Source organism: Macrobrachium rosenbergii, chromosome 59, assembly GCF_040412425.1.
Source record: "Macrobrachium rosenbergii isolate ZJJX-2024 chromosome 59, ASM4041242v1, whole genome shotgun sequence".
NCBI classification, from domain to species: domain Eukaryota; kingdom Metazoa; phylum Arthropoda; class Malacostraca; order Decapoda; family Palaemonidae; genus Macrobrachium; species Macrobrachium rosenbergii.
In genome coordinates this window covers 36,785,388-36,810,050 of record NC_089799.1, presented here as the reverse complement: position 1 = coordinate 36,810,050, position 24,663 = coordinate 36,785,388, and positions in this window count along the sequence as shown.

Sequence of the window (24,663 nt, the reverse complement as noted above, 5' to 3'; positions counted from 1 at the left end):
AACCATGCAAAATTTCAAGTCCATTGGGGGGAGGGAACAGGTCGAAAATTGAGTTAAAAGATTTGACCCAAACAGATGGACAGACGCAAAAGTCAAGTTAAATAAAAGCGTGTCAAAAATTGTTTACTGCTAAAAATCTCAACACCGGGAGGGAAGACCCTATTACTTCCACTGACAACCAAACTGTGAAAAACATAGGAAGAATTAATTCGAAATAACAGAACTTAACATTTGTAAGTAAAAAAAATGATGTCAGTAAGTGAAAACACACAAACACCTACCTACCTACCTACCTACATACATACATACATACATACATACATACATACATACATACATACATACATACATACATACATACATACATACATACATACATACATATATATATATATATATATATATATATATATATAATATATAAAATTTACCTTTTTCTAATGAAGTCATGGCAAATGCAAGCCAAGACCTACACAACTCAGCAATAGTGTCCATTCGCCTGATTTATATATATATATATATATATATATATATATATATATATATATATATATATATATATATATATATATATATATATATATATATATAATAATATATCAACCAGTAGCAAGGGTTGATCTCTAATTATCGGTAAATCCCTGTATTGGAAAACAGAGAGAGAGAGAGAGAGAGAGAGAGAGAGAGAGAGAGAGAGAGAGAGAGAGAGAGAGAGAGAGAGAGAGAAAATTATGCACGAAGAATAAATGTTACCCATGTTATTAATGCATCACGTGCGTACATAAATGAAAGGGCACAAACATTACATGACAAAAAAAAAAAGGACAAAAAAAATCAATCCTACGACCAACCGACACCGCGACGCTGATTAACAAACTATCAAAGCAAACTCAATATTAATTCATAATTCTCCTCTTCCTCCATCTTTCTCCTTGGGCTCCATTTTTCACTCCTACGCTATTCCAGCGCCTCAAGTCAACGAAAATTGAATCAAAAACTTCTGAAAACCCGTAGCCGAGTTGGTCTCAAAGAGGAAAAAATTGGGGAGGGGGCGGGGAAGGAAAGGAAAAAAGAAAAAGTTTTCCGAACTTTAGCCCTGACAATATCAGTCTAACCAACACCTGACTAACTTTGCGCAGCGTCATCAATTTTGAAAGTTAATTTTGCTGTCAAATATAAAATTCTTGGCTTCTACTTTTCATTTCTTTCGCTCGGCTCTTGTTACGAATGTACTGATCGGCATCTCCCAACTGTCCTTTGAAATCCTTTGATCGTTTTAACCCACAACGAAATTCCTGCTTCTATATTCGAAACAACCTTTGTTGAAACAGTGAAATCGCATGCCTAAACATACGGTGCATTTGCAGACTGAATCAAAACGAGAAACATCCAGAATCTTTTATCCGAAGGGAAGAGGGAAAATCAGAAGGTCAACTTACGCCTTCAAGCGATGACAGATCTGTCTAACTTAGGCCTTATTGGAATTCAGGAATCACAGAGTAAAATTTAGAAAGTTAGTCAACTTTCAAGCTCGAAATTACATCAGTTCCAACAAGTATAGTTAAGGCATAAGACTACCAATGTCGTTTATGATTGTGATTAACTGTTGATATAGGTATTACCACGTTTAACAATATCTATTATTCAAAAGAATAAAGGCGTACAAAATTGCCATCTTCATTTAGCGCGAAATCCCGCTGGTGTGCCCTGATAACAAAAAACGAATCTCTGCTCGAGTGCACAAAAGCAACAAGTACCTATAAGAAATTTTATAATTCCATGTTGCACGTTTTCATATACTTTTACATCCAAATGGCTGCTATTTGCTAATGGCAAAATCTCAAGAGTACACAATTCCAATAAAATTTTACTAAATAAGCATGCAGGCGTTACTCTACGCAACGTCTTCTAGACTAGTCGAAGAGAGATTTCAGTATCGATTAGTTTTTAGCACATCTATCATCTTTTACTTTCTTCCTTATCAATAAGTTTCAATCACTGGATAGAGCAGTATCTCACTATGGAGGAGGAGAATAAGCTTACGCATGCTTCCTGTCGGATTTTGAACATTTATCTTGAATTCTATTGCATTATGAATGTCTTTCAGTAACCTAGTATATTCTAATTACAAAAAGTATCAAGTTTACAAATCCTGTAGCATAACTTATCTCTCGTGCCCCTAAAAAGTCCCTGATATTCAAACCTGTAATCGTTCCTCATTGGACGGTTGGGTATCGTTCTCAGCTAGCACTCTACTGGTCCCGCGTTCGAGTCTCCGACTGGCCAATGAAGAATTAGAGGAATTTATTTCTGGTGACAGAAATTCATTTCTCGATATAATGTGGTTCGGATTCCACAATAAGCTGTACGTCCCGTTGCTAGGTAACCACTTGGTTCTTAGCCATGTAAAATAAATCTAATCCTTCGGGCCAGCCCTAGGAGAGCTGTTAATCAGCTCAGTGGTCTGGTTACTAAGGTATACTTAACCTAAACCCGTAATCACCATCAAAATTACCTGAAGTAGTTTAATCACAGAATAAATAGGATGTTATTAATTTTCAATCGTTAACTCTACTCGGAATTCCAAAGTAAACAGGTGTTACCTATTGCAAGAACACTGTACTGTTGGCAGTTTCGCAGCACTAAAACAGGATTAAGACTGCCACCCTTCTACAGTCACATATGCCATGCTAGTGCACATTCTATTAAAAAATCTTATTTCCAAACCTAACAATCATGCAGCAATTCAAGATTTCACTTACTCCCAGGACCTATTTTCTCACGCGCGCAAAACTAAAACTACAGAACAATAAGCACTATCCATAGCTTACTTTTGCCAAAGGGAAGCCAATGCTCAAAGCAAGAATATGCGTTCTTGACCTACCGTTTGTAGTACCGGCACATCATGTGTGCAGCTGCTCATGGTCATCAAACTATTAAAGCAGCACCTTCTGGAAGCTTTGGGTAAACATCTTGTTTAGGAGAACACCTTTTGTCATCACATGTAATTCAGGAAAATCCGTCGTTAAATGCGCACCTCGAAATCAGCTAAGTGACGTGGTGGAAAAAGGAGGGGAGCGGTAATTATTGATCCCTAGAGAGTCCCACGTGGTTCAAGCAGCCAAAGGGGGTAAATATATGTGAAGAATTCAAGAGATGGTGAAAGGGCTTCTCTCTATTTTGTTGAAACATCCTTTAGTTTGACGCATTCGGATTCAGCTTCTGGCTGAACGTATTGGCGGTAAACAAATTCCTTAACACCTACCTAAGGAAAAACACGAACAAACAATTTCATTGTATTTCAATTGTGCTGAATTTAAGGGCTGTGCAGGCGCCCTAAGAACAATATTGACAAGATGAAGAAAGCGAATAAACATGTAAACAAGGAAAGTGTGAATACCCTTCGGATGAAGTTAAGTATACCTTAGTTTAACCAGACCACTGAGCTGATTAACAGCTCTCCTAGGGCTGGCCCGAAGGATTAGATTCATTTTACGTGGCTAAGAACCAATTGGTTACCTAGCAACGGGACCTGCAGCTTATTGTGGAATCCGAACCACATTATAGCGAGAAATGAATTTCTATCACCAGAAATGAATTCCTCTAATTTTTCATTGGCCGGTCGGATACGTCACTAGGTTGTGCGGTATCTGAAAGGGCTTCACTAATTAAACACGCTTGTCAAGTATGTGCTCTCTCTCTCTCTCTCTCTCTCTCTCTCTCTCTCTCTCTCTCTCTCTCTCCCACCTCTGATAGTTGCAAAACTTTGTCCAAGGTCAATTTGAGCATAAGATCTATAGAACTTAAAATCATAATTTCAAATTCTGGGGAATTTCTTAAATATACATAGAAAAAAAAAAGATTGGAGATCTCCCATTGTGAACGGACCTTCTTCACGCACTTCTATGGGACTTTGTATCAAGTATAACTTAAATATCTTGAACCATGTAGTCGGACTTGTGATGACAGAATAAGCGTGAAAAATGAGCTGCAGTTTAATTTCTTCTTTTACGCTCCCGCCCAATAATTCGCGTACGCTGATAAATTGGAATAAAAACAAGTTAACTCAGTTTCAAATGAAGCTTTAAAAATTAGGAGTTTATAAAGTATGAGAGAGAGAGAGAGAGAGAGAGAGAGAGAGAGAGAGAGAGAGAGAGAGAGAGAGAGAGAGAGAGAGAGAGAGAGAAAGTCTCATTTATATTCAATGCACCGTCTATTCAGAGAATACCTGTAATTATGAGTCCTTACTTACTTGCCTCTCTTCAGTAAGAGACGAAAACCTAATTCTTTAAGACAACTGAAATATTGGAATACAATGACAGACAACTGAAATGTAATGACAAACAATTGAATATAATGACAGACAATTGAATACAACGACAAACAATTGAAATATGACAAATCAAGGCCCAAATAAGATTGCGCAAAACAACGGCTTTTGAATGCCCTCCTTATAGAGAAACTAAAGCGGCTCGATAAACATAATTCAACGGTTCCTAACATCTCATCTCCGTCTACGTAGATTTCCTTCTACGAAACACAAATATATTTCCTTCTAGTCTTCACCTTCCCCCACCCCCACCCCCGAAATCCTAACCACCATCCCGCCCCTCCCCTACCATCCTAATCCACCAGCTTGTCGGCTTGTAGACCTTTTGTGCTGTCCCTTCGCAGAGCGGCAACATATTCCGGAAAATGCGTTGAATATTTCAAGGACTCCATGCACTCAGCCCCGATAAATGAATAAATAACCACTCTTAGGCCTACCCTTAGCCGCCATTACGCTCCATTTGCTTTTTTCAGTGCTGACTCTTCTCTTTGATGAATCTATGTAGGTAAGGAAAAACCACGATCAAAATCAATGAAAACTTCAACAGCTTCGTTTGTTACATGGGGTTTCTGTGTAGTGCAAGTAGAATTATGTATCAAGGCTGGAAGTATGTCATCGATTACGAATCATGATAATGAGATGAAGTGGATTAGATTTTGTGGGAAATCGTTGGTCACCTCGAAATGTTGCTCTTACAATTTCCGAACACCCATGCATACCAATCCCCTTTCAATATTATATAATTTTCAAAACCTAAGTCATTCAAAACACACTACGTAGAAGTTATAGAACTGGTTAAGAAAACAAACAAAAAGGATCCTTCTTCACCGTTACCTAGCCCAGTTACCACAAAGGTAATCGATTCATGCAGGAAATCTTTTTTATAAAAATGTACATTACACAAAATAACTGCATGCTACCGCGTGTGTGTGTGTGAGAGAGAGAGAGAGAGAGAGAGAGAGAGAGAGAGAGAGAGAGAGAGAGAGAGAGAGAGAGAGAGAGAAATAAGGTTCAGAAGCATGACACGATAGTTTGCAATTTTATTAAGGTCAAATTCCCGTTTACAATTATTTTTACCGAACAGACCACTCATAGTTCATAATTATGTCCCATCAAAATCTGTGAATAATGAACACTTCCGCATTACATCCAATGAAATATGCATCATAACTTTCCCATTTATACTGGCGTATCGAGAAAACAGCTATAATTACCACACCACTGGCAATCAGCAATTAAACTAAATTTACTAGTGAATAATAACGTTAACCATCAAACTTTTGATATGCGGGCAATAACTAACAAAAGGTCATATGTAACAACATTATTACCCTCCAGCACCAATCTACTGAAACAGATGCGACTGCATTTATGTACGGTAATTTCTGCCAGTGAACAGAGACTTTGCCTTCAGTTAAAGCTTCACTGCGTTCAGATCGCGAAACTAAGAGATGGCAGTATTTCTGCAAGATTTAAATTTTAATAACATCTGACCATACTGATTGCCCAAAAATAGTCACATTCTTAAGAAAAGCAAATATATTAATCCATACACACGACAAAAAATATATAGAGATCCATAGGAGAAGCGCCCAGCATGTGTGAATATGCTTATTGAGCAAAAATGCTTTCCCAAATGATGTTAATATCTCTGCTGATGGAGAGTCGGTTTGGATGTTGGACGTTGCGAGTCTCATTGATACAGTTCTCGGCCTTACCTAACAATATGGGATGCATTCAATAAAATTTTCTGTTGTGACCAAAACAAGAACTCAATCGTTTGCCTAAGAAAGTCACTAATTGCAAATATCAAAATGAAAAAATAGACAAGACCAAGTCTTGACTTGGCATCTGCAGTAGAAGGGCATAACCTCTCAGGAAATCCATGAACTGCAATATAAGGGCATAAACTATAAGGAAACCCATATACTGCAATAGAAGGGCATGACCTCTAAGGAAACCTATGAACCGCAATTGAAGGGTATGACCTCTAAGGAAATCTATGAACTGCAATAGAAGGGTATGACCTCTAAGGAAATCTATGAACTGCAGTTGAAGGACTTAACCTCTATGGAAATTCATGAGCTGCAATGGAAGAGCATTACCTAAACAGAAATCCATGAACTTCAATAGAAGGGCATGACCTCTAAGGAAATCCATGAACTGCAATAGGATCGCATGGCCTCTACGTATATCCATGAACTGCAATAGAAGGGTATGACCTTCAAGGAAATCCATGGACTGCAATAGAAGGGAATAACTTCTATGGAAATCCATTACTGCAACAGAAATGCATGACCTGTATGGAAAACCACGAACTGATAAAGAAGGGCATGACCTCTAAGAAAATCCATGAACTGCAATTGAAGGGCATGACCTCTAAGGAAATCCATGCACTGCAATAGAAGGTCATGATCTCTAAGGAAATCCATGAACTGCAACAGATGGGTATGATCTCTAAAGAAATCCATGGACTGTAATATGACCAAAAGAGACACTAATCATGTAATACTGCGCATTTTTCCATTCATTAAAATATTTTCCCAAAGAGACTACCAAATCTTTTTAATTTTTAATCTACAGTACTAGAAGATATACAATTCAATATGATGGTCAGCATTTTCTGGGTTCTGGGGAGGTGACTGCTGACTTAGCAAGTTGATCAGTTTGCTCGTTCCCAAGAACCACAACGTGGGAAGGCACCCAGCAAAAATCTATTTCTTTACCTCTTCTTTTCATTGAAAGCAGCCATTCCAATGTCTCTAAAATTAGTTGGTGTAAAGGGTTAAAAGATTCTCAAGACTGAAGAACACTCCTTGAGTTAAATTATAAGGTAAAACAATTTCCGAGTTAAAGTTTCTTTTATGGACTTTAAAACTGCTGTAAAACCAGACACAACCGATGATAAACTGCCGCTTCTTTCTACATCAGGGAAGGCCACTCCAAAACCAATGCCAGCATCTGACATTGAGCCACCCGTGCAAACAGCTAGAGTTATCATGCTGTGAGAAGTGATCTAAAAATACTGACCTCATTGCCTCACTGGACATTTCTGCTTTCATTAAATGAAAATAACTACAGAATTTTACCTCTGGAAGGTTCAAGGGGAGGCTAACTGAATATCTTGCTGGTTAAATCTCCAACCTTGGCATGTTGCATGGTTATACATTTTACTCTAAAGCAAATGGTTGAGGTTGCTTGGGTTGATTTTCACGAAATTACTAATGCCTTTTATTTCTGATACAAATGCTACAAATGCTGGTTAAAGACTTAGGAAGCACCTTTGAAGGCATCTTCGTAACAAAAATTTCCAGCTCAGGAGCACCAGACAAACATGGAGCTACCTGAGGAGAAGTCGGAGAGTCAGACACAACTGGTGCATCCTCTGAAGCATCAGGAGCACAGTCACGGTTAGTGTAGGCTCCAGAAGGACACTTGCACCGGACATACATGAGGCCGGAGTGCCAACTACAGCTGCCGCAGCCTCCAAAGAGGCCAATGCACCAGATATAATTGATGTAACCTCCAGAGAGGCGGGAGTGTCCGGCATATCTGGCAAGGCCTCCAAAGAGGTCAAATAAATTTTACCATAAATGGAAAATAATACAAGACTTAATCCAAATAAGTAATAATATATATATAGGAATCTTGGCCTTGACCCTGGGAACGAATTCCAAGGGTTCAGAGCTCCTTCACCAAGATAAGGTGGTCTCAAGTCGAGGGAGCAGAAGGTCATGACCTCTAAAGAAATACATGAACTGTAATAGAAGGGCATAACCTCTACTGAAAGCCACAAAGAGATCATAATCACATTTTAGAATCCCTTCGTATCCCACTAGCCACGAAACATCACCTACCATAAACAAAATTGGTGCCTTTCACAGCAACCGTGTTCACTACACAGAAAGCATTGTGACTTTACACCTTTGCAGGATATTTTTCATTCTTTTCAAGTCTGATTTAGATCATTCCTTCACGACATTAGATATCCAGGAGGAGACAAAGATTCACCACTTGAGCCTCAGTCAGTGATTCCAAGCAAGTAATGGAAATACCAAGGTTCCCAACCTTCCCAAAAAATTCAGGCAACTGGCATCTGAATTTTTTCCTAGAATCTTTGCCACTATAAATTGTACTCCAGGCCCTATATCTTACCGGTTTAGCCTGGCATTTAATTTTCAGGTCATTTTATAGACTGTCTGGAATAACACTCTTGTTTTTACAACAAGCTGAAAAAAAACTAAGACATAAACAGTTATACCCATTTTTTAAATGCCTTGGCTGCAATGATGTAACTCTCAAAAACACAGTATAACAAAGGATATTTAATGTATATTTGATTGACACTGAAGGACTGATAACTTTTGGATGGTGGCAAAACTAATGGCAAATCTCTTGCCACTTATACTTGGTGATGTGTTTGAAACAATGGTCAAACATTTTGTCTCCTCAGGACTTTTCCAAACATCATAGGCTTTCCTTACTGTCATAAGAAACATTTTAAAACCTGACTCGTCATGATGTTTGAGGACAATACCATTGTTCTAACAAAAGGTTTGCCGATTTTTCCAAAAAAACTGTCCAAGAAATGTTTTGTTATAGTTTCGAGACAAAAATGCAAAAAACTGTTAACATCGTTTTTGCTAGTTTAGTGTTTTCAAACACATCACCAAGCTGTTAGTCCCATAATTTGCAGCCCCACATTCGTTTTCTTAATCGGCGCTCTGGCAGGTTTATAGGATGTATACCCTCCCCTCCAGCCACCATACCCATACCCAAACGCTGCCGCGAATATCACCAGAGCACAACTTCCCTACACAAATGACTGTACCAATCAACACCAAATATACATTAAATTTCCTTTCGGTGATCGATTCAACAGATTTTTGAGAGAATCTGCTAAAAAAGAGAAATAGAAAAACAGTACAGCAGCCAACACTGAAACCTTAAAAAAATAATTAGTAGCCCTCTTCTGTTTCATGTAATGGAGCAGAGAATATTCATTTCATATTCCACCATTTTATTTTCAGCTTGCTTTCATCTTTATAAAAACAAGAGTACGCTTTGTTTCCTGTTGCCGTGAATAAAATGACCTGAAAATTAAATGGTAACATTCATGCACCAAACCTAAGGAATAAGATATATGTATATGCTAATAGATTCACAATTTCGTGAAAAACAATCTGAGTAATAAAAATCCACAATTATATACTAAATATATAATACATTTACTATATAATTGAATATTTTTATTACCATTTTATTTAGCTTATATATTTATATATATATATATATATATAATTTATATATATATATATATATACATGTGTATATATATATACATGTATCTAATAGATTCACAATTTCGTGACAAACAATCTGAGTAATAAAATCCACAATTATATAGTAAATATATAATATATTTACTATATAATTGTGATTTTTATTACTCATATATATGTATATATATATATATAATTTATATATATATACATGTGTATATATATATGTATATAATATATATATATGTGTATATGTGTGTGTGTGTGTACATATAAATGTAAAAAATAAAAAATCGTCATTATTCAACACAAAATTTTTCAAACCACATAAAATGAGAGAGAGAGAGAGAGAGAGAGAGAGAGAGAGAGAGAGAGAGAGAGAGAGAGAGAGAGAGAGAGCTTTCATCCTCCAGGTAAATCACATTTATTCCAGCTTCAACGTGGCTGCCTCCTTTGATGTTGACTGCGTTTGATTTCGCGATACTGCCGACGACTTCCGCTTCGCTCGCAGCCTCTTTATCCCCCAAATTTTCCTATTTTCCTCTAATTTTCGGAGGCAAACTAAAGCTTTCCAAGAGTCCTCCACACAAAGGTCGAAACCTCTGACCTTTTGAACCCCATAACACCCACAAAGAAGCGCCCACGAAGCACTACCAACAACGAGTGATGGGATACGGACCTCGGTAGCAGGAATTTTTTTCAGGTAACTTCTATCAAAAATTTGTATATATTTATTCCTCCGTGAATTGAGTTCCATGGTATACAGAGCCGAGTTCTTTTTAAAGAGACGGAGGGTTGGAGAAGGGCCACTCTTTCATCACTCGGTTCATGTTCGATTTTCTGGACATTTCTTGGGAATCTAAGAGTGAAATCACATTCTCAGAGGACGGATCGACAAATGCACTTGATCCCGCACGGTTCTCAAGACGCTGTACTGAAGGACCGTTCACAAACACATGAAACTCCAAGACGAAAAACTGACATTAAAACCAAGTTACATTGATCGCCAATTTGACTCAAACGACCAACATTCTTTTTCGTCTCCTATGTTCCTCTGTGGGCTACCGAAATCAGCTCATATACACTATATATATATATATAATTTGATATATATATATATATATATATATATATATATATATATATATATATATATATATAATTATATATATATATATATATATATATATATATATATATATATATATATATATATATATATATATATATATGAGGAATGATTTGATATCAAGAATACTTTTAGCAACATGGTATAAAAATGCTGGGGTATGGGTGATGGAAATCTTGTATGTATGTCGGATATGAACAGGAATAAATATAGACGAAAACATAAGGTGCGTGTGGATTCTGGACAACGTTCAGGGAAGAGATAAGAAACGCAAAGTTCAGACTAAGTACCAAAGTCTAAATAGTATAGTTAAACTAAGGTAAACACATTATGAAAGTATCCTTACAATAATTAAACTAAGATAAAGACATTATGAGAGTATTCTTACAAACTCAAAAATTATCAATGAAATGTCTATGAAAAAAGGTGGAAAATGCCTCTCACAATAAGAGACGAGCCCAATGAAAAGGCAGCGCTTGGGATGAGCATTTTTCCGAGGTCATGAAAAAGGGATACGAGGAGAATCATTTAATTTCATATATCACTGGCTGACGAAGACTTGAATGTGCTTATGAATTCACAATAGCGCCGAAACTTGGGATATGGAAATCACCAGGTTATGATCGCATCACTACATAAATGAAATTGAGAATTGCAAGTCATGGCCAGGTTCCTATGAAAGATGACCGGAGTGAATAGGATAACGACGTTTTTGTTAAGGCAATCTGCAGCCCTCCCGAGGGCTCTCGTTGATTTCAAGAAAGTATTTGACAGTTTCCACAGAGCAGTATTAAGGAAGGTCTTGGGCATATCCGTTGACAACGATCCTTGAGTAAAGTGAAAGCAAAGTTAATGTTGTTGGAGTTTTGTCAAGTGCTCTGGCAGAAAACAGTAGGGCGGTGCAAGGGAATATTATCTAAACTTTGCTATATTCCTGTCTCATAACTTTTATGATGACAAAGAGGTCGGAAAAAGGATTAGATCTGAGAAGTGAAATCTCAGACCTTGAATATGCAGATATGCAGTTGTAATCACCAGAACTCCTGATTTACGAACCTTGATCAACCGAATACATCATGTATCTAAAGAGATGGGACTCTATAGAAATTTAAGATAAACAAAAGTAATGAAGACAAAACAACATTCGATGGTTAAATGATCAGTGCGGTTAAACTTTCATTTTGGAACAATGATTTATAGTGAAGGTTCTAAAGTTTGAGTTCACTGGCACACTAAAAAGCATTTAAGAAGCTGAATAAGATTTGCAAATCAAATACAGAAGTTGCTTGTGGAAGTAAGCTTGGGTCGAGTAAGATCTGAATTGTTATTTTGATAGGCATCATAGTATAATCAAGAAACTATATGCGAAAGAGAGTTTGTACTTGAGTACATGCTAAAGTCAGAGGAGTAGTAGTAATAAGTAATTTAACCAGACCACTGAGCTGACTTTCAGCTCTCATAGGGCTGGCCTGAAGGATTAGAATAAAATACCAGGTCTAGGCCTGAGGGCAAGCACTGGGACCCGATAGGTATCAGCTCCTGCGGGCACCAGAAGAGTTGGAAGTCCCAGACCTGCTTGATTGAGAATTACGAGGTGGGAAGCTGAAGATGAGTGGAGATTTGTGGAAGATAAAACACGAGGAGAGAATGAGTAGCATACTTTCACATATTAACTAGCAAACCCATATATAATATATACAGTACATATATAGATATACATAATATATATATATATATATATATATATATATATATATATATATATATATATATATATATATATATATATTAAGAGCATTCCTCATACGCCATCTTGCAGCCAATAACTCAAAGGAAAAACAACTAAGCAATCAATTAATTCAATTTAGTATGATTCACTATGGGCAAATTCGCCTCTAAAACCTCTCTCACCATTGCCTTTGGGGGGTAAACGACTTTAATCTCTTTCTTGTCCAAAATGCTGTCGGAAATCCCTTAATTCCAGGTGCAGACCTGATCAGAGCTAATCATTGCCCGAGGCAGGTCAGCTGGCAGGCTGAACACGTGTGTTCCACCATCTTGAAATTGCAGCCACGCTGCCTGCATTTCCCTGAGGGCAAAGTGATCACAATGCCATCTAGGAAGTGAAAGACTTAACTTCCGAAGCTATAAAGGGCCTTGGAGAGAGAAGCTTGCTCTTAGAATTCTGTCGGCGGCCCCAGTGTACGGAGGTCTGTCCCTTGATCCATTAAACTGCCTATTTCCAATATGTGGCTGGCAGTATTAAAAGTAACTTTTGTCGTGAACTAATTCACTTGCCTTCCCTCTCGCTGACCCTCATAAGAAGAGTACTTCTGCTCCTAAAGAGGGGTAAAGTACCAGGATTTAAGGTTTTTCATCAGCCACGTTCCCTATTCACCTCCACAGATTTTCTTTTCATAGTGCGAAATACCTACAGTGAGACCTGTATTGCTCTTTATATTTTGTGCAATTTATTTTCTTTAATTGCCGGACACAAAGATTTTTTCTTTGTTTCAAGATTCTTTATCTTCCTTCTTCATTGGCCCAGCAGTGGTGAAATCCTCAATCACCAATCACTGGGCCAGCCACATATGTAGGGATGATGTGGGACCTCCAATGCATAGTTTAGATTTAAGTAGAGTGAGAGAGAAAGGATAGTATGCTCTTCAAAAACCTCTTGAGCATAAAAATGTGTCTGAAGCATGCCAGAAAACTGCAACTGAGCTAAATTCGAACAGTACCAGCTTATAAATATCCCTATGGCTCCTACACATCACAGGTGCACCTACCAAGACAAAGGAATAAAAATATCCCACAGGGCTACCATTATGAGTGGAAATTGTGTTTCTAAAGTTAACTGTCAACTCATGCTAGTTAGTTTAATCACGTATTTCCCATGATCTTTATATCACCTACATTTCTGACTAGGGTTATAGCTATGGGTATGAGCATTTGTTTCACAAGTTTTTGGATTATCATATGTATTCTAATGCTCTACCACAAAATTTTTCCAAGTGTGGCTGTAACTGTTTAAACCTCACTGTATGAGCCCTGCAGTCTGCAAGGCTAGTAATTTTCTTGTTTCATCATGACGACAGTGTGCCATGGTGATTATTTGCGTTGTTTACTTTGTCATTACTGTCCTCAAAAGACCATTTCACACAAGTTTTGTTATAATACTCTCAAAGGAGCACTTATCTTATCACAATGTATCAAAATGTATCTACTGGTGAAGCCTGAAGCCCAAAGAAACAGCCATTCATGCTAAGTAGGAGGACTTTCATCGTGTAATTTTTTGTTCTTTCAAGCTACAAATGCTATTCTAACCATAATAAATAATCATTCTGAGGGGCTTGCTGCTCAACCATTACTCATCTTATTACTCTTATTTCATGCAGGATACAATTCATTTTTCTGATATTTTGGCCACACACACATGCCTTCATATACAGCTGTATTGAATCTGATACATGATATATCCATGTACTGTACTATATTTGATATTTGTGCATACTTTGATACTTGCATTTCAACTGATGAACTAATCAAATTCTAATCTTGAATGCTTCAGTTATTTGTATCTTTTCTTAATTTTTATTTTACCTTTTCCTCTCCATTTTACTGTGTCAGCATGATCATTCTTTGCTATCACTGTTCAGTTCTTGATAAATATATTTTCTAACCATTTGGTCACTGCCTTTGGTCAAGCTCATTTAATCCTTTGAGTCACATGATGATGCCTCCTAACTCCAACTCCAGTGCTGCTCATGATGCTCTGCCATGTCATTTCCAGCAAGTTCCAACTGTTTTTCTACCAGACCACAAAAAAGTTCAAGTACAGTACAGTATTCTGGTTTAAAATGATAACAGAATGGGTATTATAGCATGAATAGTAACTTCTCAGCTAGCACACAATCTAAAATCCTACTTATAACAGCGTTGGCTCTGGGACAGACCGAGCACAAACAAGCATCATGACTGAATGCGTTAACTGTTAATTCATGGGTACATTTTCTTATATATACACCGTATTATTATAATTAAATCATGAAGTGACTGCCAATGATAATACTGAAGAAGCTCATTCCCAGCATTCCAAACTATTGCAAATTGAAAGTATCTATTATCAATGCACTGTACCTGCTGTACTGCGAAACAGAGCAACTTAAGAGTTGCAAATATTTGGCTGCTAAAATGTTATACCTGACATACAGTCCTCTGACGAATGCTAGAAAAAATTAATAAGTATATACATATATTTTGTTCTACGGTTTTTACTCCGCCTTTAAGTACTCTTGGAATCAATCTGGCAGGCAAACCTTTACTGTTATTGTTGCAAGAAAGTCTTAGATTTCTTAAGTACATAATTAAGCTGATACTGTCTTGGAAGTACGGCTCAAAACACTATTCATCCAAAGCAATTTTCTGTCCTCACTGTCACCCCTTCGGCTTCAAGGGTATTACTGCTCAAGCCTCAAACATTCTCCTTGTGTCATGCGGCAAGAGAGGTGACAACATAACCATTTAGGTTAATCAGCTGGTAAATCACATTAAATTAAAATGTAGGATGGCTATACATAACCCAAAAATGTAAGAAACAAACATTTGAGATAAAAATCTGATAAGGAAACACAAAACAACCCTCCAAAGCATCACCAAACACCACCATGCGAGGAGCCCTACAGCTTACAAGATTGGTAACTGGGTAACAGTTAGGTGGGGACCCACCAGAATTTGACTGGATTCACCAGCTCCTGACTAATATTCTGACAAGATCATTAAAGCTTATGTGTTCCCTGAAGTCTTCACTATCATAAAACATGAAAGGAGGGGTGATGCTCTCAGAAGAACAAGAACAAGAAATAACCCTTGCTGACAAAACAATACTCCACCATTGACTTGTGGATTTTCTGTGAACCAAACTTGACCAGATCTCTGATTATGAGGAACATTATAGTAGCAAGAATGACCAACGAAGTCGCCATCAACATTTACAAAACTCCATTCCAGGAGAGATGCTCTGTCAGCACCAATTCATCCACTGGAATACTACTGCATTGCAAAAACATAAAAATCACTGAAATGAGGGATCCATTTTTTAGCCTTTTACTGAAATCCAAAACATGTGAAAGATGACAAACTGCACAAATTTTATGCAGAGAGAATTCAAACTGTATATGCTGAAGCAATACCCAAAACAACTAGCATCAGACTTCTTCATTCAGCAACTTCAAGAAATCATCGGAGGCAGTACGCAGTTCAGCCCTGACGGCCTTTCCAGTTAGTGTCAATTTACAGGACCTAAGATTTAATTAGCAACGAAAGCAAGACCTTCCATCTATTTCTCTGGTTTGACAACATGCCCAAACAGCCAATCGTAATTTAGCATTCTGTCAGGGAAAAGTAAACTAAACTATGAGTGTAAGTTATTCACAGGGTCTAGTGAATTTCATTTGAAATACTTGTAGTTAATATTTGCGATTATATATTCTCACTCTTATTTGTCAATAATGTTCGCCACACGTAATGCACTTTGTAGGCCACAGTCGAAAGTTCAGCTTTTCTCAAATGATCTAAAGAAAGAGGTAGAAATTACTGTACAGGTTCTAATGTAATCGAAATTGAAAAAAAAATAGTCAAATGTCTACGCTTTTAAGAAAGAATTAATGGCGATTTTAGGTGTACATACAGGTATTCTTTAATTCTTTCTGAAAAGCGTAGACATTTGATTAATTTCCTTCAATCTTGATTACATTAGAGCCTGTACAATAATTACATATATATATATATATATACATAATTTTATCAATATATATATATTAGATATATATATATATATATATATATATATAATTTTCTTCAATCTCGATTACATTAGAGCCTGTAAAATATATATATATATATATATATATATATATATATATATATATATATATATATATATATATACTTGTATATATATTGCATAATTTTCTTCAATTTCGATTAGATTAGAACCTGTACAGTAATTCCTACCGCTTTCTTTAGCGTACCTGAAAACAGCTGAACTTTCGACTCTGGCCTACAGAGTGCATTACGCGTGGCGAAAACACTAAAGTTGACAAATCGGAGCAAGGAGAATGACAAAATGCAAGGAATCATCACGCAAAAAAAAAAAAAAACTTAGTAAATGAGAACTGAAGAACACAAAACCAAAGTCGCACAGAGATGAGAAGATGCAAAACACAGAGGGGGGAATGAGAAGGGTTGGCGAGGACGAGAATAAAAGGAGAATCTGTCAACTAAACGAATAGAAAATATTGAGGGAAGTGGGTACGTTTACAACAAAAGGAATATTTAGAGGAAGGATTTGCGGAGGGAGAAGGTAGGAGGAGGAGGAAGAGGATGAAGATGGAGGATGGCGATGATGAAAGGAAGGATGAGGACGAGGAAGCTTATAGCGACCTTGTTGCCATGGAGACGTTCACTCATACGAGGGGAGAACGTCCAGCCAGCGAAGAAAGGAAGAAGTGATATATGAGAGAGAGAGAGAGAGAGAGAGAGAGATGGTAAGACAATTGCAAATGTATTGAAGAATACTATGCGAAATAAATGACCACCTATTTGACGATTAAACTAACAGTTATAACGAATCATACGGGACATAGATTTTGAGTTGGATTATTACGAAATCAGCAGCATGAATATTCCCGACAGACTTCCATTCATATGGATAAAAACTACGTATACACACATACGTATCACCCACGCCTTCAAATCCACCCAATCAATTATGCTAGGCCCCAGATACATCAGACGTTAACCCGTTGAGTTAGAAACGCTTTAAACATGTCGATTACAGAACGAAGCTAACAAAGCACTTTCATATTTCCTACATGAAGGGATTTCCAATTGACTGGTAATGACAAATACTTTCTCTGGCGTGACACATCAGGCCTGAAGTTACACAAGAGAGAGAGAGAGAGAGAGAGAGAGAGAGAGAGAGAGAGAGAGAGACCTAAAACGCGTCTGACTAGCATACACAGATATGAACGCAAAGAAGTTCCACAAACAATATTCGATGTTAGTTTCTATAAAACTAAGGTATACTTAACTTTTTTCTATAGGACTGTAATTCAGTCTGACTGGCAAGTCTGAAACCATCCAACGAAAACAGTTGTTGTTATGCTACTGTGTCTCCGTAATTCAGCTTTCGAGCACTCTCCTCCATCCCAGTTATGCAGCATTTTTCTACACGAGAACAAGAAAGATCTGGCGAGAGGAACCACATTGCAAACACATATACTGTAATATATATATATATATATATATATATATATATATATATATATATATATATATATATATATATATATATATATATATATATATATATATATATATATATATATATATATATATATATATATATATATATACACAGAAATACAAGAACCCTTTGGGAAACAATATCTCAATTTCCTAACAATTTTTTAATTATTGAAATAATCGAAAATCCAAATAGGAATGACTAAAAATTCTATTCATACATTTTGTTTTCTCAGAGCATAATACTCCTATTCTTAATTCTCAGTTCTTAAATGCACTGAATTTTCATTCCCAAACATTTTCTCATGGCATTACGACGCAATGGCAAGAACGCTATACGTAAACTTTTGAATCAGAATGCTATGGAAACAAGTAAAAGCAAGTCTTCTATAGTATAGCCCAAAAAATTCTCTCTCTCTCTCTCTCTCTCTCTCTCTCGTAGGGCACTTAAACAACAATCTCCCCTAACTGTCAAAGGGGCCATGAAAACTAACATTCCATGCCGGATCATGGGATGAAAACCGGACCCCTCAACGTTCGTATGGTGTAAAACGTGTCAAAAACATCACTATGGATGGTCTCATCCTACAGCATACGTTATTTGATCGTATAAACCTCCTCTGAATAAATTTACGTCTACAAAAAGTAAATCATATACAACCGAGCGCTTTTTCGTGGATGAACACATCGAAGACAAAAAAGATGTAACCTTACGTCGATCTCAACTTCTTCTTCAACGTGAGTTCTCGAACTTTAAAACCATCAGTTGGACTCGAATCACCGACGCGAAGTGGAATTCACGTCTTAGCTAGTAAGGGATCGTGCCTGCCTCGTGAGAGGCTAGGTAACCACTCATAACGATGTCCATATCCCTGTCGTGTTCAAGTGCTATACAAGCTGAATTTGGCAAATGCCTAACCATTAGGTGCGACCAAAATACCACATCAAACTAAATATCTCGACAACCTTTATTTGACCAACAATTTTGAGCCTTCATTTCATCTATATTCTGAGAGCATCTTCAGTGTTCAATATTTGAAAAACAAAAGATGTAGACTTTTTTTTTATTCATTTACAATCAACAACCATACTTTATTTTCATCCAGGAATAGTAATTCAGCAATCTCTTCATATATACATTCTAACATTCTTTAGCACATACTCTGCTACCTTCCCATAGCTTTCCCTTTTCTGAGAATTGCCTCTTCTCTCGTCCTACAAGTCATCTATTGCATTCACCCTAAAGTGCTTATATAAATCTAATGCTTCCATTTTTCCAACCGTCAATATCAACAAGCCATGCTCCATACTGACTGGTTTTAATTTAACCTCACAAGTTTCTTCTTGATCGTATCTAATTTCAACCTCAACTCTTGCAAACTTCTTCATTAGTTCTGTAGCCTCTCTTCACGATACTCAATTAGCACAGCATAATTATAAACATCAGCCATTTCTAACACTATTCATAACTCAGTCATAAATTTATAAATACCATCTTCTCATGTGCCCTAAAGTTCAGCCATTTCTAACACTGATTAACATTCATAACTGGCTAAGAACCAACTGGTTCATAAATTTGACCGAACCACATTATCCTCACCGAAATAAATTCTCTAATTCCTCACCATCTTGAACTCACACTGTCCAACCTAAAAGTTAAGCATACCTTAGTTTAACCAGACAACTGAGCTGATTAACAGCTCTCCTGGGGCTGGGCCGGAGGATTAGACTTATTTTACGTGGCTAAGAACCAGCTGGTTACCTAGCAACGGGACCTACAGCTTATTGTGGAATCCGAACCACATTATAACGAGAAATGAATTTCTATCACCAGAAATAAATTCCTCTAATTCCTCATTGGCCGGCCAGAGACTCGAACTCGAGCCTAGCAGAGTGCTAGCCGAGAACTCTACCGACTCGTCCAATGAGGAACTGTAACATCATCCCAGCCAACATCCAGTCTAAACATTCAAATCATTTCTCTTCCATACCTTGAGCCAACGCACATCTATCATTGCTATCATAAGCCTTTTTTTTTTACCTTTATGATACCACATACTGCTTTTCATCACTAATCTCAGTGCCTCATTGGACGGGTGGTATCGTTCTCGGCTAGCACTCTGCTGGGCCCACGTTCGATTCTCCGACCGGCCAATGAAGAATTAGAGGAGTTTATTTCTGGTGAGAGAAATTCATTTCTCGTTATAATGTGGTTCGGATTCCACAATGAGCTGTAGGTCCCGTTGCTAGGTAACCAATTGGTTCTCAGCCACGTAAAATAAGTCTAATCGTTCGGGCTAGCCCTAGAAGAGCTGTTAATCAGCTCAGTGGTCTGGTTAAACTAAGGTATACTTAACTTTTTATCACTAATCTCATAAATCTCTCAATGTTTCGTCAAGAACATTTCATCCACTTACTACTTTTCGCTTAATTAAACCTAAAATGCAGGCCCCGCCCCCCAAACCCCTTATCAATCATTTTGCTGTTTTTCTTACATTCTCAATCAAAATCCTACAATACAACCCCGGTTTACGAAGTATGTATGTATAACTTATAATAACCCCACCTGTCTGGCGCTGGTAGAAACAAGTCGTAACAAAGCAGAAAACCAACCACTATTCAATGAGTACACGACCGCAAGCGGGTGGAAATTGGTTGTCATATACTGAGAGAGAGAAAGAGAGAGAGAGAGAGAGAGATTCTTGATGCCTGGAGGCTATGAAAGCGTAGCGACGCAAGAGAATAACAAGTGTAGGGAATGTTTGGCCAGGCCACGGAGGTGTGTAACTCCGCAGAAAGGGGTGAACAAGACAAGTGGGGTGTTGGCGAAAGGGGAAAAAATGGGGCGCGAAATAGGATGTGTGAGGGGTGAACGAACAAAAGCCCAGCATAGAGAGTAGCCGCTGGGCAACGCGGAGGCCCCGTTCACCAGGACTCTCAATTATCATAGCCTACAGCCTAAATTCAGAATGGGAAGTCATTTGTTATTGCCTAACCACAATATGGCTATTATAGTTCCGGTTGCTCTATGGCTTCGCACGAGACTTACAGAAAATAAAAAAAAAGAATTGTTTGATTTTATGTACGTATATATCAGTGTCTGTAATACCACATCACTTCCCGTCATGGAAAACCAATTGTCTTCAAGAAAAATAAGTTAGACTACGTTTATTTTTTTGTATTCATGTTATAACTATTATTAAGCCTAAATGGTAATACAAGAAATCTCCATAACTCTGTCATATATATATATATATATATATATATATATATATATATATATATATATATATATATATATATATATATATATATATATATATATATATATATATATATATATGTGTGTGTGTGTGTGTTCTGGAATATGAATGGCTGGAATATGTCACATAACCACAGGGCTGACTAGCAAACCGGTTTAGGTTCACGAAAGCCGAAGGAGGTCTATGTTTTATGTTTTCCCTATCGTTCTTTGATGAACGTGCAGTATCCTTGAGCGCAACCAACATCCAACCACCTCCCCCACCTCCTCCCCCGCTAATGCACACAACCTTCCCTCCCATTAGAAGCATTTTCGACCATGACGGGTTGGTAAACAGAGTCCAGAACACAAGTGTTTACATTCGTCGGTTCTGTTATTGGGGGTGGGGTGTATTGAGTGGTCTCCCGCCAATCGAAAGATGGGGAAGCTAATACAAACCCTTTCCGTTTGCCGTCATCAACACCCAATGACGTCACTTCCATACACACGCACATTGAAGGGCCAAAGAGCGAGCTCACAGTTAATTCTAAGCCATTTTATAAGCCTAAATTTCAATTTAACGTCTTCTCTTTCGAAAATGTGTGCGTGCGTGCGAGCGCATTCAATCAAATCTGAACTACAAGATGCACAGGTTTGTGAGTGCACAAAAATTTTGGGTATTTTAGTGAATATAACAGATGACTGGGATGAAAGAGGAGGTAATTCTCAAAAAAGGTGTAGCTAAGAAGCTTATAGCAGGTTGTGCACAAATGAACTGGATCAAAACTGGAGTGTCTATTAAAATAAATGTTCGAATGTATATATGTGAATAGGTTGTTGATTTACTGTTCCTTATTGAAAATGAACTGTAGATGATGAATGAAAAAAAGGCTGAAGCATCGTGGCAGAGTAAGAAGAATTTAAAGGGTGGTGTAGGACCGTGTGTGGGTAAGACAAAAAAAAAGTAAAATAAAAACTTCTAGCTAACATTTACTGGAAACTTTACACTTGACAACAAGGACACCAAACTAAGACCAATATTTCTAAGAGGCACTAAACAGATGGATGAAATCTATTTGCGTGTCCCAAGCACTGGTCATACAGCGTTATTCAGGCATGAAAAAAGGTCAAAATAGTGATATGATACTTGATAACCATTCATTTCATTCACAATTTTATTAATCGTGCCAAGGCCTACTATTGTAATAATCACCCATTAACTTGTTCGAAAAATAAGACAAGAAAATTAATTAAAAAGCACATTTAAATGACTTGAAAACACTTAACTATGTAGAATGTCAGCACTATCACTCAAAATTTCAGACATGGGTTTCCCATCATGATAATTTCTTTGTCATTACTCTGAGCAATGCATCAAAGTCATTCTCAACTGACAGCAACTCACCACAGTGAGAGTACTCTGCAGAACTTTAACCTACAATATCAATGGGTATAGCCAATTCTCAGACAGCTTAGAACATTTTTGCTCCAAATATCTGTTTGGAAGGAAGACAACCAAGGATTTACACAGTTGTTCATGCTTTTGTATCTGTTATTGTTGGTTAGAATAGGTGAAGGCCATCTCTTCAAAATTTTCATTTGAACATTTGCATTAGAGGTCGCTTCATGTGCAAGAAGGAAGCTTTAATTTGATATGGAATATCGAGTACATGGAGGACTGGGATCAAGCAGAATTTTCCACAGAATACGTGGATAAGCCATTCCTGAGCTTTACAAATCAGTGAATGATAATAAGCTAAAATTATCTATGGATTCTACCTGATACCCCTTCTAAAACCTCTAAAGACAATAGAGTGCTTGGTATTCAACCTTCCCAGAGATACGAGTATGCTCTAAGAGTCACTAAAAATGATGTAATTTACCTTCTAAAGAGCAGCAATTTCTTTTATACAGCAAAAATTGCAGACATGCTGCACAAATGGCCACTGCGCTCAATTTCTGGGAAAAAAGCTTCAAATCTAACACAAGCATCAGATTTAAAGTCATCGATTTGATTTGATTTATGAATGTTTGTTCTAATGACCTAGCACTAAAGCCATTTTATTATTCTGTACCAAAATATTAATGGAGGAATCACTCTACTATTGAACATTTTTAAAAAATTTAATAATTTGAAAACAATAAATTAACCTCCCAACTAAAGTCAATCACCGGGTCATCACTAAAGACATACAAGTTAAAAACCATTCTGAACTTGGGAATGAGTTGGGCCATCTGTATCTAACAGTCCTATGTTCAAAGTTTTAGCAATAGAGGACGGTTTTTTTTTATTAAAAATAGTTTAACCAAACCACTAAGCTGACTATCAGCTCTCATAGGGCTGGCCCGAAGGATTAGAATGAAACACCAGGTCTAGGCCATAGGCCAAGCACTGGCACCAAATAGGTCATTCGGCGCAGTGATAAAAAAAAATGCACAAAGTCATATGCCTTTACACACACAAAAATAGGAATGTTAAAATTCAGAATAAGTTAAGTAACACTAAGTTAACTAACATTCTTAAATTTTGTTTTTTTTATTCATTAAATGCTCTAAGGGGTTTTTGTATTTTCATTATTTACTTATTCATTTTTATATTTTATCAATTAAGTTACAGTTCTTCATATATATTAAAATTGGAATGATTGAAAATGTATAAGATTTTGACAAAATTTCCCTCGCTGATTTATTTTTCTAAAAGTTAATAATCGCTGTTGGTTATATTTTGGACATTAACACAATAAGAGTTTGACTGATTATTACATTGCATTCTGAGCATTCGGGAGGAGGGTCATATGGACTGTTCATTAAGTGTCCATGTGTCAAACATGACATTTTTATGATAAAATTAAGTTTTATATATAATTAACAAGTAACTACATAGCCATTAGTTTACAACAATCATGACAGTCACTAGACCCTGCCCACTTTCGGGGAAGAGTAGGTACAACAGTGCTGAAGCATGGCTCAATTCGTTTGTGCCCTATGCCCATGAGAGGGGAGGTGGGAGGGCTTTAATCATGTAGTTGGGAAGTACATTCTGTTCCAAAAACAGTCAGATATGAAGATGAGTCTAAAACATAAGATCTGTTAGCACTGGTGAAATGCTTGCTGTATCCTTACCTGGTAAGTGAGCTACAGCAGATTACTGCCTTTTGGTCGGTGCTCATCTTGACCTGTGGTGACTTAGTGGAATGGCCAAGGTAAGTCCCTACTTTAAAGAGGGAGCTTTTGAGTGAGGAGTCTTCTGAACACTCAAAAGTGACAAAGAAAAAATTTATCCTTGCCCTGGATGCAGTACCAAATCAAAAAAGATCAAATAAAATGGTTAACTACTCTGACAACCATAACAATTAAAAACCATCATACCATT